At 39.1% G+C, this 17,741-nt stretch overlaps 1 protein-coding gene and 1 pseudogene across 14 annotated transcripts in view; both read left to right on the top strand.

The window, feature by feature from the left end:
* Window positions 1-17,741, top strand: part of MCTP1 (multiple C2 and transmembrane domain containing 1) — a 596,832-nt gene that overhangs the window by 143,010 nt on the left and 436,081 nt on the right. The window lies entirely within an intron of this gene.
* Window positions 17,101-17,420, top strand: LOC123574124 (cytochrome c oxidase subunit 7C, mitochondrial-like; annotated as a pseudogene).

Genomic DNA, 17,741 nt, shown 5'->3' with positions numbered 1-17,741 from the left:
GTATCTTACTCTTAGTTAATAAGCCTGAGTAAGCTGAAGTGAAAAAAGTTTCAAATCAATACAACCCCGTCTTTAAGGTTTTCAGGAAAGAGAGATGGCATAGGTAAACTCTACCGTGAAGGTGAGCTGATGATATTCTTGATAAGGATAGATACACCAAGTTTCTTGGATTTGTGTTATGCCTCCTCCATTAGAAACCACCTCATTCTGAAACTGTGATCATAGAAGGGATGCATAATCTTTTCCAGTACATTCTCGTTAAATAGTTTTTTGTTTGTTTGTTTGTTTGTTTGTTTTTTGAGATGGAGTCTCGCTTTGTCGCCCAGGCTGGAGTGCAGTGGCGCGATCTCTGCTCACTGCAAGCTCCGCCTCCCTCCCAGGTTCCCGCCATTCTCCTGCCTCAGCCTCCCGAGTAGCTGGGACTACAGGCGCCCGCCACCACGCCTGGCTAATTTTGTCTTTTTGTATTTTTTAATAGAGACAGGGTTTCACCATGTTAGCCAGGATGGTCTCGATCTCCTGACCTCGAGATCCGCCCTCCTCTGCCTCCCAAAGTGCTGAGATTACAGGCGTAACGCCAGCACCCGGCCATTAAATGGTTCTTAAAGCAAAAAAATAGCCCAAAAGTTTTTGTGACAGCCATTTTTCAGAGACTGAAAATGATATGCTTTTACCCTTTTAAAATTTCAAATCTTCAAAATACCAGTCTGTTTTAAAAGTTTCTGCTTAGAATAATTTGCTCTTTGATGAAAATGCCTTCTGTCCTCCTAAGGTCTCTTCTGGACTATAGAGAAGTAACAAAAGTACCAATTATGTGCATTTTTTCCCCTCTTGCTAATTGTCTTGAACATCTTCAATATCCTGCTGCAAAGTTTTGGGTTGTAGATGAGGACATGAATGATAGCTGGCACTGTGGAAAACAGGACCGGAATCAATGAAACAGATGGCAAAAAACACATTTTTGCAAATATAACTTTTTTTGAGGAGAGAGTGAATGATTACTCTCCTGGAGGCAAAAACCTATCCATCCTCTAGAAATGAGACACCTCTTCTGCAATTGCAAATCTTGTCTGCATTGGGAGCATGAGTGTCATTGGAAGATAGAAGGTCAAGCTGAGATGAAAGTGGATTTAGCTTTGGATAAGGGGATTCCAGCATGGAAGAGCAGCTCAGGGAGACCATCAAGTTCTCTTTAAGCTACACTTTTTCTTTTTTTTTTTTTTTTTTTTTTGAGACGGTGTCTCGCTCTGTAGCCCAGGCTGGAGTGCAGTGGCGTGATCTCGGCTCACTACAAGCTCCGCCTCCCGGGTTCACGCCATTCTCCTGCCTCAGCCTCCCCAGTAGCTGGGACTACAGTCTCCGGCCACCATGCCCGGCTAATTTTTTGTATTTTTAGTAGAGATGGGGTTTCACCGTGTTAGCCAGGATGGTCTCAATTTCCTGACCTCGTGATCCACCCGTCTCGGCCTCCCAAAGTGCTGGGATTACAGGCGTGAGCCACCGCGTCCCGCCTAAGCTACACTTTTAAATTTAATGATTTTCCATTTTTTTCTGTTTCTTCTCTGGATCTTTTTTTTTAAAGCAAAGCTTATAGATATTAAAGTTGATTACTATTCCCTTACTCATTTATTATTTAACGATTTATTAAGCCCCATGCATCAGGCTGTGTGCTAGATAATATGACAAAAATTAAGGAAATTTTTCACTTTCAAGGAGCTCTCAGTTTAGTGGCAAATGGGGCCAATACCACTTAACATTGTTCATAAGGAAACAGCTTCTGTGGATCTGCAGTTGTTTAGAGTTAGATGTGTTCTTGGATACGTAACTAAAAATGGAAATCTTTGATCTAGAAATTAACCTTTTGTGAGTAGCAAGAATTTATCTTTTCTAGTTTCAGGTTCAAACTATCTTTTAAAATTAACTTTTTAAAATAAGGTTGGTTTTGAGACTCCTTTTTAAAATTCCTTTGGCTAAAATAGCTTTGGAATAAAAGGGGAAAATGTAAAAAAAGAAGCTCTCTTGTTCCCTAAGTGAGAGCAAAGATATTGCAACAGGCAAATCTTTCTCTCACCTGCACTCATTTTCATTTGACATGGTGCAATTTTTAGATCTTTTTATTTCCTTAAGAAATTTGCATTTGCCAGAAAGAAAAGCATGCAAATATCTGTAAATCTCTAACCCTGTTTCCTCAGGTTGGGTATATTCTCACAAAGCCTTCTAGATTACAAAGACATTAAGAATAATATAATTTAGTTCTATTTTCTTTGTTTTGAGCAGCAAATGTTTCTGGCAATTAGCATGCATCCATTAATGTTCTACGCTTGGAATTTTTATTTTGGGCTTTAACATGAAGATCTAACTTTTTTGATGGATGTATTAAATCATAATTATGTTTCTTAGCTGATGTTAAACTAATATGACTATTTGAAAGAAAAAAACCCTAAATGTTTTATACAAGTTCTAAATATTTAAATATTTTGAACATATAAACTCTAATTTTAAGATCACACTGTCAACCTTATAAATAATGTGTGTGTGTATGCGTGTATAATATACAGATAGAGAAACAGATCTAAATGAAGACTGTGACAAATTCAACACATCAGAAAAAGAATTAATTGAAAATAACTGATAATGGGATTGTCCACATACATTACAACTAGTTAAAAATTGCCTATCCAGCTAACGGGCAGGGTATACTTTGCACACTAGAGGCAGTGACAACACCCTAAATGCACAAAGAAAAGATAAAAAAGATAATAATACATAGTGATAAGGAATCCAAAGAGGGATGTGAGAGGGAGCAGCCGGTGGAGTGAGGGCAGCTGGAGGGACAGCGGCTCACATGGCAGTCAGTGGTGGTCTCTGTGAGAGGGTCATTCCTTTGGTTAGCAGACTTATTCCGGGACTCTTCAGAGGCCCTTTCAGACCAATAACGCTAGTTCCAGGAAACCTGTCTTTAAATAGTTTGCTGTTTGTATAATAAGGCATTTTAGAAAGGAAACTGAAACGGAAAGAACAGATGATTCTTTGTGTATGCGACTAATTTAGTTTCTATCACTATGACACTTGCTCTTCTAGAAAGTTACAGGAGAAGATAGCGAGAAAAACCTGGATGGAGATTGACAAGGCTGTGTTCTTATTCAGCTCCACTGCTGCCATCTTCATAAACTCTCTGGGCCTCGTTTTCTCATCTAAAAAGTGGCACAGCTAGGCTCAATGTTCACACATTCCCGTCGAGCTCCAAAACACATTATTTTAATGTGGGGGGTTGCATCTAACAGGAAAGTCTCTGAACGCTTCTTGGTACACAACCATGGTGAGTTCACTGGCAGACACAGCGCAGTCCTTCTCCTGGGAGAATGAGAAAAGAGCATGACTTGAAATTACTGTAAAAGATGACCAGAAAAACAAAAGGGGGAGAAAAAACACTTCCCATTGAAAAATAAATTTGAAGTAATCTGGAAACACACTTGCATGATTGTTATCTAGAACTGGAATTTCAGTGTTTTCTGTAGAACTTTCATTAAGTATCATATTTCCTGTAATTCAATATTCATGTATTCAGTAAATGTTTTCTAAGAACATGTTGCTTGCAAATCATCAAGTTTGGTTTTGGGGGGAATCAATATGTTCCCCACATTCGGGAAACAGCCTTTTCTGGTGATTGAGCAGACATAAAAAAACAAAATTATTAATTCATGTATGATGTTTGCTTTATTCCACAAATATTTGAAGTCACTTACAATAATGTATATCCTAATACAAATAGACAATCAGAATAGGGAAAATATAGATGAAATGGAAAGCAATGTTAGACTAGAGATCCACAAGCGATAGAATTCCGCAAATGTGCCAAAGTTGAGGTGAAATTTTGTCTTTGATCTTAGCAGTGGCCAAAGCTAAAAGAGAAGTTGAATGTCCGTGCAAATAAGAAGATGTCAACTCTTTAAGAGAGGCAAAGTCTTTGCTAGAATCTAGACCTGAAAGATATTGCATGTAGCTTTAGTTTTGGGGGATACTGTTCGATGATCATATGTATTGAGCACTTACTATGTGCTAGGCATGGTACAAAGTGTTTTACAAGTATTCTCTCATTAATCTTAACAGCAACTCTGTGAGCCAGGGACTATCATGTTATTGATGACAATGCTGAGGCTTGGAGAACCCAATAAACTTTACGTAATACATAGTAACAACTGGAAGCAGTACTTGAACAATTGGGGCGTCTATCGTCTTCACCACTAGGTTATACTCCTCCCGGAGCAAGCTTCCTGCCTCTTCTAGTCAGGCTGTAGGTCCTAAGCTACAAGCCAGCAACAAATACAGCACAAGATTTCATAAGGCTGTTGCTTATAACATCTCTGAGGGTAAGCAGGGGGCATCACACTGAAGGAATTCAGGAAAGAATTTCTGCTGTACGCTGAAAATGAGTAAGTCAAATACTTACCTTAGTAATTCTTTTCATTGTTGAGGTTTTAAACCTGGGCTGCCTAGATGAGTGGGTGGGATATACTTCACAAATAACCTTTACAAAATATATTTTTTCTCCATTGTGGTCTTGATGAAATTGATCAGGAAATAGTTCCAAGCAAGAGTCTGAAGTTACTCTTTGTTGACTGAAAGGCAGATCAATGTGAGGCAGGAAGATGTAGTGACTATTGCTCTGCCTTGAAGGCATCTAGACCTCTGTTAGTGCTCTTGCTGTGCCTCTTCCTAATTGTGAGATTCTGGACCAGGTACACAAATCTCCTTGTCTCAGTTTCTTCATCTGTAAAATAGGGATACTAATAGTATTTACATATAAAATTATTGTAAAGATTTAAAAAGATAACATAGAGTCGGACACATTGTAAACTCTGTTGTGAGCTAGAGCGTCTTCTCTCACTCTTTTCTCTTCTTGACTTCCTTCCTCAAAGATTTCCTCCCTTCCCCACTTCCCTCTCCCTTGATTTTTCCCTGTCTTCAACTTTCCTTGCCACTTCATCTCTGTCTCCAGATTCCCATTTTTCATCTTCCTTCTCGTCTCCCTCTTCGTCCCAATTCGTCTTTTACGAAGTTGAGCAGATAGCTTAACTTAACATCTCATCATAAATCAGAGGTACCAAACCTGAACCCTTCCTGAACAGATAGAGCCACTTACTTAAGAGATCAGCCCAGAGGATAACAAGAATTGTCTGGGAAGACAAAGGAAGTAAAATATTGTGGGCGAGTACACAGGAGCAAGTTATTTCTTCTTGTGGATGTTAGGGAAGGATTCCCAGAGGAGTGATATTTCATTGGGTCTTCAGAAATAAAACCAGTGGATAAGGTTGAGGAGAGGGAGAAGGGATACCAAAGCTTAGAAATAATGATTACCAAGACATGTACATGAGGAGGAAGCAAGTGCTTAAATGTTCTTGGAAGGTAGAAGACTGATGCTATGCAGGAGATGAGGATAATAAAGTAGTTTAGGGACAGATTTTAAAACTTACTTCAATTATATTGAAATTCACTCTAATTGTAAGCTTCCAAGTGGATGCCAGTTAGCTCTCAATACATTTGCTTGTGATTCTCTTAAATGCGTAATGTTTAATGAAGTGATTTGGAACAATAAATTGGTTTTTACTGTAGTTGTTTTCATTTTATTGAACCAAAATACCATTATGCTTGCTGTATTAGTCAGGGTTCCCTAGAGCAACAGAACTAATAGGATAGATGCATATATATAAAGGAGAGTTTATTAAGTGTTAACTTACACAAACACAATGTCCCACAATAGGTTGTCTGCAAGCTTGAGGAGCATGGCGAGCCAGTCTGAGTCTCAAAACTGAAGAACTTGGAGTCTGATGTTTGAGGGCAGGAAGTATCCAGCACGGGAGAAAGATGTAGGCTGGGAGGCTAGGCCGGTCTTGCTTTTTCACGTTTTTCTGCCTGCTTTGTATTCCCTGGCAGCTGATTAGATTGTGCCCACCAGATAAAGGGTGGGTCTCCCTTCCCCAGCCCACTGACTCAAATGTTAATCTCCTTTGGCAATACCCTCACAGAAACATCTGGGAACAATACTTTGCATCCTTCAATCCAATCAAGTTGACACTCGGTATTAACCATCGCACTAAAGCTAATGATATTTCATTCAACTTGAAAACTTGTTTATTTTATAGAACTGTTTGGATTCAGGTTATAAACAATAAGTCATAGTTATTAATATTCTCAGTTCACCACCATAGTGTATATTTTTCATTCTTTCTTTGTGATTTGTTGATATTTATGGTCCCTGACTGAAAAGTTGAGAATATGTATTCTTATTATCTACTATGTTTTTCCAGAGTTATAGAAACCGTCTCCATATTTGTTTTGCAAACATAATTTCTTTTCTTTCAGATTTGTTTCTTTATACTGGTATTGGAACCATGCCTGATCTAGTGAAATACTGATTTTCACATACCTCAGTATCTGAATCTGACCTTTTTTTTCTGATCTGGAGAAAGGAATTTTCTTTTTTTTTTTTTGGCCATCAGGCAACAGTGAATCGAGATCCTTGATGAGCAATGGAACTTAGACGTTGTAATAAACCACAGTTGCTTTCCAGAGACTATTATTTGGTCAAAAGCAGTACCTTCAATTGTATTTTGAAAACTGAAAAGAAAGATTATTTTAATTAATTTATTATCCTCTGTAGTAAATTATTACGGTAATAGCTTCCAATTAATCAAACCTACCTGTATCATTGACCCACTCTGACTCTGAGCTTGGCCATGTGATTTCCTTTGACCAATAGGATATTAGCAAAGTGTTGCAAGCAGAGCCTTCAAGGGCACTTTAGCACAGGAGCTCTGTTTCTCTTGCTGCTTTTGGAACCCAGCTTTTGTGCAAAGAAGCCCTGGCTAGCCTGCTGGAGACCTGTTGCCAAGATGATAACCAGCACCAACATAAAGGAGTGAGGCCTTCCTAGGCCGTCCTGCCCCACCTGAAAAGCCAAAGAACTGCAGCTGCTTGAGTGAGTGAATCAGCAGAAGAACTGACTGGCTGAATCCACCCCAAATTGCCAACCCACTGAATTCTTGAGTTAATATGGTGATTGTTGTTTTAAACCACTAAGCTGGAATGGTTTGTTCCACAGCAGTACTGATACATTGTATGCCATTCTTTTATATGTAATCTTGCCTATAATGTGTGAACATTTGTATCTATATCAGAATTTGGGCCAGATAAAATATTCAAATTCTTTTAGTGGAATCATATTTAATAACTCAATATATCATGAAAAATAGAGTTTCAAAAAGCATAAACTGGCTGGGCATGGTGGCTCACGGCTGTAATCCCAGCACTTTGGGAGGCCAAGGCGGGTGGATCACGAGGTCAGGAGATCAAGGCCATCCTGGCTAACACAATGAAACCCGGTCTCTACTAAAATACAAAAAATTAGCTGGGTGTAGTGACAGGTGCCTGTAGTCTACTTGGGAGGCTGAGGCAGGAGAATGGCATGAACCTGGGAGGCAGAGCTTGCAGTGAACCGAGATTGCACCACTGCACTCCAGCCTCAGCCTGGGCGATGGAGCAAGACTCCATCTCAAACAAACAAACAAACAAAAACAAACAAACAAACAAAAAAGCATAAACTTACTACACTGATTAAAACACAACACTGGAAAAATAATGATCTGATAAATATTTACTAATTGTTTCCAATCTCACCTATTTATAGAGTAGATTTGAAGCCTCCTATGCTGTTAAAACATGAAGATCCAAGGTAATTAAACGTAGAACAAGAATCAGTTCAGAAGATCAGACACACAGATGAAAAGTACATGCCAAGGATACACTAATTATTAGGATAAGGAGGTCAACTTTGGTCCAACCTTCTTGATAGCCAAGAAAAAGGGAAAATTTGGGGTTTTTACAGTTCTTATTCAAGTAGGAAGCAGAAAAGTTATTCTGAAGAACAAACCTTTTTTCTTTCCATAGAAGAAACTTACTACATGGACCTTAATTCCAGACAATAGGTTTTTTATGACAGTGGTCCCTGCTTCTCTGTAGCTTCACTTTCCAGTTTCAGTCACCCATGCTTAACCAGAGTTCAAAAATATGTGAGTACAGTACAGTAAGATATTTTAGGAGAGACTACATTCACATAATATTTATTACAGTATATTGTTTTATTTATTTTTATTTATTTATTTTTTGAGATGGAGTCTCGCTCTGTTACCCAGGCTGGAGTGCAATGGCGCGATCTCGTCTCATTGCAACCTCTGCCTCCTGGGTTCAAGCGATTCTCCTGCCTCAGCCTCCCGAGTAGCTGGGACTATAGGCACCTGCCACCACACCCAGCTAATTTTTTGTATTTTTAGTAGAGACGGGGTTTCACCATGTTGGCCAGGCTGGTCTCGAACTCCTGACCTCATGATCCGCCCATCTCTGCCTCCCATAGTGCTGGGATTACAGGCATGAGCCACTGTTCCCGGCCTTATTACAGTTTATTGTTATAGCTCCATTTTATTATTAGTTATTTTTGATTTCTTAATTTATAAATTAAAGTTTATGATAGATACCTTTGTATCGGAAAGAACATAATATATGTAGCATTCAGTGCTATCCATGGTTTCAGGCATCCAGTGGGGGTCTTGAAACATATCCCATGTAGATAAAGAAGAGCTACTATATGGTTTTACAAAAATTATACCAATATTTTTCTAATGGACATTTTTATATTGTCTTCCATAAAAAGCTTAAGAATGAACATACTTTAAGATCAAATCTTAAATCACCTCAGGGCTTTCTTAAAGGGACCGGGTACCTAGGTATGATGATTTTTGATTAGTTCTTCAGGTTAATGAAAGAGCTTGGTCAGAATCTAGCTCCTAACCTGGTTCTAACAAGTGATTAGCACTTGAGACATGAGTGCAGAATGGAGGAATGTACTTATTGAGCGAGGGGTCAGCATGAGGAACTTGAGGGACTATGGTGACCAAAACATCCATGATCCCTGCCCTCATTTTACATAGATTAGTAAAGAGACACGTATGAATCAAGTAGTCACCCAATATATAACCACCCACTGTGATACATACTACAAAGCCAAAACTCACGAGACTTCTTCCCAATAGTGAGAGAAGGCTCTCCTGAGGAAACAGTGTAAGCTGGGATCTCCTTGGTGAGATAGTGCTACCAGGTAAAAGGAGGGACAGTGGGGGGACAGCACACCTGGCAGAGGATAGAGCGATTTGCCAAAGTGCTGAGGTCGCAGGACTGCAGAGCCGACCAGTCAGGGATCTGTAAGAAGGCGACTGTGCCTGAGATGAAGCTGCAGCCATCCGGCCTTCCACACACTCATTTCTGCATATGGGAATTCTATCAGAATACTTCTCTGTTGTTTTATGCATTTTCCAGGTTTTCTCCATTTAGCACTTAATATTTCTGTATTGGAAAAAAAATAGTTGTTTGTAAAAGATAACCCTATGAAATACAAAGAAGTGTCACTTTGCTGATTTTTCATGGCTTTGCCTCCTGTTGTGCTGAGTGACCTAACTATACCAGTGGCACTTCATTTTAAAAATTAATTAAATCAGCAAGTGCTGGCAAAACAAAACACCGTCAAATGTGATTATCCAAATTCCTCTTGAGAAGCAAGAGATATTATAGCATGTTACTGGGCCTCCCGTCAATTCCGGTGACTGTGTAATGAGAGATTTTTGCTGTTGTTAATTCTCTACGGAATCATCATAAATCTTCATCCTTTCAGGATGGGTTTGACTTGAGAGAAGAACTAAAAGGACAAATTTCAATAAAGAAAATAGATAATCACATTGAAAAATGATGGTTATCGTGAAGAGTAAACTATATAAGGTAATAAGACTAATTTCTTGTGTGGCTCATAAACTGGGGCTTTAAAGAGTCTAAGTGTTTTTGAGTAATAGCATCATTGGAATAAGCAGAGTCCCCAAGGTGACAATTTCAAAGGACAACACATTTAAGTAATTAGAATTTTGGAATGCATGTTTTAAAAAATCAGTTTGCTTCATTTAATGAGATATATTTATTCATTAATTCAACCAGCCTTTATTCAATGACTTCTCTGGGACCAGTTCTATTTTAGGTGCTTGGGATAGATCAAGGAATGAAACAGAGATCCCTGTCCTAGAGGAATTTACATTTTAGTATCGTGTAGAGAGATAAAGAGTAAATGAAATAAGTAAAGAAATCATAAATTATGTTAGAAGTATAACAACAATGGGTTGGGCGTGGTGGCTCACGCCTCTAATCCCAGCACTGTTGGAGGCTGAGGCAGGTGGATCATGAGGTCAGGAGATCAAGACCACGGTGAAACCCTGTCTCTACTAAAAATACAAAAAATTAACCATGCACGGTGGTGGGCGCCTATAGTCCTAGCTACTTGGGAGGCTGAGGCAGGAGAATGGCGTGAACCCCGGAGGCAGAGCTTGCAGTGAGCCGAGATTGGGCCACTGCACTCCAGCCTGGGTGACAGAACAAGACTCCGTCTCAAAAAAAAAAAAAAAAAAAAAAAAAAAAGAAGTATAACTACAATGACAAAAAAGAAAAAAAAAATAGATCAGAGTAAAGATGTTAAGGAATGTACCAGACTTGGTACACCTAACATCATAAATGCACCTAACATCATAAAACCAAAACCTGGCCCCTCTTTTTCATTCCATGATCGCAGCCTTGTAAACTAAATAGTTTTAACTCTTGAGTTATATTTTTAACTCTCACAATCTTTTGATCCAGTGAGGAAAGGAAAAGTCCTCAGCAACAAAATCTAGCCACATGAACAGAATCAGGTCTATTAAAATCAAGCCCAGTCTCCTTGCTTTGCATTTTCAGGGGCTCAGCCTGGCTTTATTAACAATTGTGTTTCTCCCATGCTCAGCCTTGATGTTTCTTTCTTGCTCCTGCTTGCAGTGCCTCAGAGTTGAGAGTTATGCACAAGTAGTGCAAGAAAGGCAAGGTTTCCTTCCTTGTTGTCAAAGGCAACTCTGACAACATTGAGATCTGGAAAAGCACTCTATTTGTTCCTCTGTTACCATCAAAGAGCCTGAGAGTATCTCAGTGGGGCAAAGGGAAATGATTGACAGCAACATTGGCCACCAGCAGTTCTCAGAATGGATTGAATATTGTGAACCACCTACTTTTTAAGCATGGGTTAGATTAACTTTGTTAAAACAAAACAAAACCAAAACATGTCCTGGAGTTTTCCTCAAACAAACGTAAAGACAGTAAAATAATTTATTGATTGAATAATTCTTACCCTGAAATTCTAATTCCTTGCACCTAGCCAATTGTGTCCCCATTCCTAAAACTTCATATGTTGAAGTCCTAACCCCCAACACTTCAGAATGTGACTGTATTTGAAAATAAGACCTTTAAAAGGGTAATTAAACTGAAATGAAATCATTAGGGTGGGTGATAATCCCATATGACTGGGATCCTTCTAAGAGGAAGAAATTTGGCCACAGACACACAGAGGGACACAGGGAGAAGACAGCCATCAACAAGCCAAGGAGAGAGGCCTCAGAAGAAACCAACCCTGCCAACACTTTGATCTTGGACTTCTAGCTTCCAGGATTGTGAGAAAATGCATCTCTGTTTAAGCTACCCATGCTGTGACATTTTGTTACAGCAGCCTTAGCAAACCAATACACTGAAAAATAAGCTGGGTCTGGGATCCATATCTTACTGGTTGTTAGCTACCAAAATAATTTAAAACTTTACCCCAGCATACATACAAACCAGTTGTTGCTGCTACCTGTCTCTCTCACTCCCCATTTTGTGCCTCTTCTCAGTGGAAATGAAGCACTAGTGCTTTGCTTATGAACTTACCCATCAGAACCCCATCCCACCTCATTTACCCCAAAGATTCCAGGAGGTGGGAGATCAGAGACACATTTTTCTTACTGTATTAATCAGGCTTCTTCAACAGAATCAATAGGATTTACATAGATATATAAGAGGAGTTTATTATGGGAATTGGTTCCTCATTATGGAAGCTGAGAAGTCCTGTGATCTGTTGTTTGCAGGCCAGAGAGCCAGGAAAGTCAGTGGTATAATTCAGTCCTAGTTCTAATGTCCAAGAAGCTGGGGGGCACGGGTGTGGTACTGGTGTAAATCTGGAGTTCAAAGGTCTGAAAAGCAGAAGTACTGACATCCAAGGATAGGAGAAGATGGATGTTCCAATTCAAGGAGAGAGACAGAAAATCTCCCCATCCTCTGGCTGGGCCGGGTGGCTCACACCTGTAATCTCAGTACATTGGGAGGCTGAGGCAGGTGGATCACCTGAGGTCAGGAGTTTGAGACCAGCCTGGCCAACATGGCGAAACCCTGCCTCTACTAAAAATACGTAAATTAGCCAGGTGTGGTGGCAGGTGACTGTAATCCCAGCTACTCGGGAAGCTGAGGCAGACAGAATTGCTTGAACCCAGGAGTTGGAGGTTGCAGTGAGCCTAGATCATGCCACTGTACTCCAGCCTGGGTGACAGAGCCAGACTGTCTCAAAAAAAAAAAAAAAAAAAAAAAAAAAAAAAAAAAAAAAAAAGAAAGAAAGAAAAGAAAAGGAAAGAAAGAAAATGTGCCCATCCTCTGCCTTTTTGTTGTCTCTGAGCCCTCAAGGATTGAATAAATCTGTCTACATTGATCTTCTGTACTCAGTTTACTGATTTAAATGCTAATCTCTTCTAGAAATATACTCACAGACATACTCAGGAGTAATGTTTTACCATTTGTTTGGCCCTCCCTTAGCCCTGTCAAGCTGACACAGAAAATTAACCAACACACTCACAAAAATACTGTGGAGCCCTGCTCTGCTACGTGCCCTTTATTTCACAGGTTACGTAACTACTCTTGACAGAGGCTAAATGAAGACCAAGTGTGATGAACCATCTAGGAGAACACACTTCAGTCAGATCGTTTTTTGAGTTACATTTATCCCGTGCGCTTGATAAAATTGATAAAACTTGCTTCAGATAAAGAAGCACTGGAAAATAAAAATCCAATAACTTGATTTTTGCCCCCACTGCTATCCCTCTCCTGTGAGATGTTCTTGAGCTAGTATTTACTTTAACCTTGCATGAAGTTTAGTAAAGAGTCTTTCTTTGATCTTTTGAAGAAACTGGATACTTTGGTTTCCTTACTGTTTCATAAGTATGGATATAATTTCATTTTCCCAATAAAACCTGAGACATTGTATATTTAGGCATCTTTTGCTCCCTTAGCTCTCTTCATTCCCAAACTTTTCCAGTTATTTTTTTCCTTTGTCTCTTTTGGGGCATTTCTTATTCCTCTTGCTGCTGAAATGTTGGTATTCCCCAGGTTGCCACTGTAGGGCCACTTTACATTGTTGTTGTTTTTGTTATTGTTGAAAGGGCTCTCATACACACGTTTTTGTAAACAGCTTTGTCGAGATATAATTCACATACTGTTCAATTCATTCGTTGGAAGGATATAATTCATTGCCTTTTGGTATATTCACAGAGTTGAGCATCGATCACACAGTCCACATTAGAATGTTTTCATTCACCCGAGAAGAAATCCTGTGCCCCTTAGTTATCACCCCCAATCTCTCCATCCTTCCTCCCCTCCCTCAGTCATAAGCAACCACTAATCCACTTTCTGTCTCCATAGATTTGCCTATTCTGAATATTTCATACAAATGAAATCATACAATACGTGGCCCTTTGTGACTGGCTTGTTTCACTTAGCACCATATTTTTAAGGTTCATTTATGTTGTAGCATGTATCAGTACTTCATTTCTTTTATGACTAAATATTCCCATGTACATGTGTACCACATTCTGCTTACCCATTCATCAGTTGATGGACATTTGAGTTGATCCACTTTTTGACTGTTACACATAATGCTAAAGTGAATGTTCATGTACAGTTTTGTGTGTACATATTTTTTTATTTCTCTTGCGCATATACTTTAGAGTAAAATTGCTGAGCCATATGGTAATTCTACATCTAGTCATTGACAGATACTTTGAAGAACTGCTAGATTATTTTCCAAAGTTCTCATCTCTTCTTGTGGTTTGGGCCACCATAACTAGCTTTGATCATGGTCATGGACCTTGCCATGGAGCTGTAGAGAAGTGCAGGGTATTCACTACTGATTACACTTCCTCCTGTTTAGCCTTCCAACCTTCACCATTTTGCTCCTCAAGCCAACCCCTGCATAGAAGCCAGGGTGAACTGTCGAAAATACTTATCTAGGCCTGTCATTTTCCTGTTTTAAGCACTCCCATGGCTTTCTAGTATAACTTGTTGGAGCCCAAGCCCTCTGTAACAAGGTGCAGAAGAGCACCTACCATCCGGTCACTGCCCAGCTCTCCAGCCTTGTCTTTCTCTCCTCCCTGCCTCCCATTCAGATTGCACCAGCACTTTATAGCTCCAGTCCCCCTCAGACATTATGCCTCAATCTTTGCAGTTAAATCATATACATCTGCTTGTAGGCCCAGTCTGGGTTATTTTCAATTTGAGGTTTTTGGAGGTCACTTTTGACTGTAAAGGTAAAAAGTTGAAGGATAAGTAGTGGTTGGAATCATCTGCTGACCACTCACTCTCATTTGATGTTTTAGGAGCTTCCTTCCCTGGTTCTTTTACCTGGACACTGACCCCTACATTCACAAGCCCGCAGTCTGGGGTCAGTACACCTCCTCTGTGCTCCTTAATGACTCAGTGGGTTGTTAGAATGTTGAAGTACTTCCTCACTCCTTGGCAAATAGATGCTCTTCCAAGTTGCCCAAGACTGCATCACCACCTCCACTGCCCTGAACCTACCCAGGGCTCCCCAGATTTCCTCATTCTCCAGCAGCAGAAGGACTAAATAGCCCCCAGAATCTGCCCTGGCACTGTTGCAGGTCTGCTCTGTGTCGGTGTCCCTGTGCCTTAGTTGTAGAATGTCAACCCTGAGTATCCCACTGAAGAGCACTTTCTGCTTGTGATTCAATGGATACCCCCAAAATACTGGTGGAATGAACAGATGAATGAGTAAAAGTCTTTTTTCTTTTCATTTGATGGCTAGATATCAATGGGTAAAACCACTTTTTAGATCTAATACTGGTTTATCTGGTCACAGACCCTTCAAGAATATTTTATTCACCATCCAAATGGCATTAATATTTATTGAAGGCTAGATGAGGAATTTGCCTGCTATATTTCTGAAATCATCAAAAAGGATGATGTTCTTACTTGCATTGCTCTCTCATGAAAAATCACTCCTAAAAAGGTAGCTCAACCTGCTGCTTTGACTTCCTTCAGTAACATGGAGAGCTCAAGGGAATCGTTAAAGAAAAATCATACATAATGAAACATGATTATTTTAAAATTTGTGGTTTCCATTGATTTCTAAAGTAGAGAAAATAGATTTGCTTTTATATTACATATTTTTTCTCACTAGAGGCATTTTCAAAAATTAAATGAAGTGGGCACATTGAATTTATTAAAAGGATTTGCCATTTATTGAGAAAAAAAGCCCTTAGATGCTTCACATACTGTATATTAACCAAAAGTGTAAACAGTCACCTCTATATATGAAAATGTACCTTGCAGATGTAGTATAGCATAATCCCAGAACTTACCTGCTTCAACTTGTCAAAGTGCGATAAAATAATGACACACAAATATCAAAATTTCAAAGTTCTAGAGTATCAAGTCTGTCATTAAGTATAAGAAGAGGCATATGTGTGCACGCAGAGGGTGTTTATACGTCTAAAAAACTGATTTTGGAAATTATATTTGGGAATGTTTGTGGACCTATGTTTTTCATTGAGGTAGAGTTTTCCTTTAAACAGACCATTAGGTACATGAAAGTTAAAAATAAATGCATGCATGGTTTTCTGAATGTTCTTTGTGGCTTTTATTTATGACTTGCCTTCATTTCTTTAATATGAGCCAAGTTAAACACAAGTAGCTCTCAGATAGAACTATTGTACCTTCATCATTATTGATACTAATCAATAAGTGGGAGGAACACAGAAATTGTCTGCAGCTGGGGTCTTCAGCCTACCTCTGATGTCATTAAACATAGAGGTAACTGATTTCTCTGTTGACCCTCTCATTCAACTGTGCAGGCCTGGTGGTAAGAGATTCTGTTCGTTTCATCTGAGTATCTTCTCACTCCCTTTTCTCCCCCGCTAGCTCTAGCATGTGGTAGAAATTTAAAGCCAAACAAAAAACCAATTTATTGCATAGGTCAGCTCTGTTCTTTACTGAAATTATGTTAAAAAAAACAAAAAGGCACAAAAGAACGTTTAATATGATGTTATCTTTCTTCATAGCTTTGTGTTAGATTTTTATAAGGATTTTTTGTAGAATAACTCTGCATACGATGCTTGCAGTTTTGGAGTAATTTGGAGAGAAGTTGAAGAAGATTTTCTCGGATAATTAAACATTTGATATGTACAAATTAAGTCAATGAAAAACGAGTGAATTGAATTGGCTTTTTCAGACCTGATAAGTTGTATTTCAAAACATATAGTTTATGTATATGATTTCATTCATTTATTCCCTGATTGTGCATTTACTGTGTTCCAAATGCCATTTCAAACACTTGGGATACACCAGTCAATAAGGCACAATATCTGTACTCATAAGGTTATCATTTCCTTAAAAAGAATACAACAAATAAATAAAATGAAAAAGAATCAGGTAGTAAAGAGTGTTAGGAGTAAAATAAGACCCTTATTTCATAGAGTGTCTTTGTGTGGGGATGGAGAATACTTAGATTGGCCAGAGAAAGTCTTGCTAAATTGGCAACATTTGAGCTGACGTCTCAGCAACAAGGAGACTGCCAGGGGAAGGTTGGGGCTAGCAGATTCCAGGTAGAAGAGTCATCAGGAGAAAAGGCATGGAGATTCAGGTGGCAGCTAAGGTCAATTAGCTAACAGCAGACATTAGATGGTGATCATATTGTTGCTCTGTCCTCATTATAATAGATAGTATGTTTAAAATTGTTCCACCAAAACTCAAACCAGACAGATGATCCACTTGGAAGTTAACAAATATATACTTGAATCATTTAAGCACCTTAAAAATGTAACTAACATCGGAGATGCCGCCATTTCATCCGTCCTCGGTCTCTGCGCCTTTCGCAGAGCTTCCAGCAGCGCTATGTTGGGCCACGGCATCCGGAGGTTCACAACCTCTGTGGTCGTAGGAGCCACTATGAGGAGGCCCCTGGAAAGAATTTGCCATTTTCAGTGGAAAACAAGTGGCCGTTACTAGTTGTGTTTGTACTTTGGATCTGCATTTGCTGCACCCTTCCTTATAGTAAGACACCAACTGCTTAAATCATAAGGATGTTTCAGTTCGTCCATTTAACAGATATGAAGAGCATTTTAAGAGATACAGCCTCTGGAAATGGATCAAACTCTAACTCATGGCATACTAGATATGTTTGTCAATAAACTTATGACATGAAAAAAAAAAAACTGTAACTAACATCAATTAAACAAATGATTAGGTTGGAAGATACAACAGTCAAGAGTTGCACAATGGACTTTCTAATAATTGATGGGTATTACTCCTTTCCCTTCTGCACAAAACATAACACATCCAAATTTTCAGTGTGTGTAGTATCAGTATTGAAAAAATCCTTGACCCTTAAAATGTTTTGCCGTTTAAGAATAAAAGTTCATTGCACTTTATTCTTGATCTCTGATCACTACTGAAGGATATTCAAAGAGAGATGTTATGATTTAGCTATAACCTGTTCTTGGTGAAGTGATAGCTTTGATGTCCAGATAAAAGTA

This window comes from Macaca fascicularis, chromosome 6, assembly GCF_037993035.2.
Source record: "Macaca fascicularis isolate 582-1 chromosome 6, T2T-MFA8v1.1".
NCBI classification, from domain to species: domain Eukaryota; kingdom Metazoa; phylum Chordata; class Mammalia; order Primates; family Cercopithecidae; genus Macaca; species Macaca fascicularis.
This window is presented reverse-complemented; position numbering and strand designations above follow the sequence as displayed.